The sequence below is a fragment of the Triticum dicoccoides genome, chromosome 1A (assembly GCF_002162155.2).
Source record: "Triticum dicoccoides isolate Atlit2015 ecotype Zavitan chromosome 1A, WEW_v2.0, whole genome shotgun sequence".
Classification (NCBI taxonomy): domain Eukaryota; kingdom Viridiplantae; phylum Streptophyta; class Magnoliopsida; order Poales; family Poaceae; genus Triticum; species Triticum dicoccoides.
In genome coordinates, this window is record NC_041380.1 from 608,302,873 (window position 1) to 608,303,404 (window position 532).

A 532-nucleotide genomic window follows, 5' to 3' on the forward strand; every position below is an offset into this window, starting at 1 on the left:
TCTGGGGTTTGGGGTTGCTGGCCGGGGTGGGTTGGGGAATTTGGGTTACAACAAGCAAGCAAGGGCTTTGGGCTTTGGGCTTGGGCTGCTTACTCCCTTCCCTTCGTTCCTCGCCCACCTTTTCTTTTTTGGCCCACGAATATAAAAAGCAACTCCAACAATAGAGTAATTATCTAAAATTACTTCAAATAAGCTTTGTTTCGAGTTAAAATCAAATACTACTTGCTTCCCCACAACTACTCCAATGAATAAGAGAGGTGGCTTATGGGATAAGCTAGGAAGAAAATAGCTTATTTTTCAAGCCGCCAAAAGAACTAGTCGTAAATCTTACTATGCTTAGGCTTATAAAAAAGATGTCTCTTTGGGACTTCTATCCAAAGGGCTAGGGTTGCAGCTCCATTAGCCCTAGGCCTATATCCACCCCTGCTTAGGACCATCCGCTTAATGATCTATCTAAGATTAAGAAATAAGACAAGGACTAGGATGTGAGACCTCCTAGTCGGCGCTTCAATGCCGAGCAGCCAATCCATCG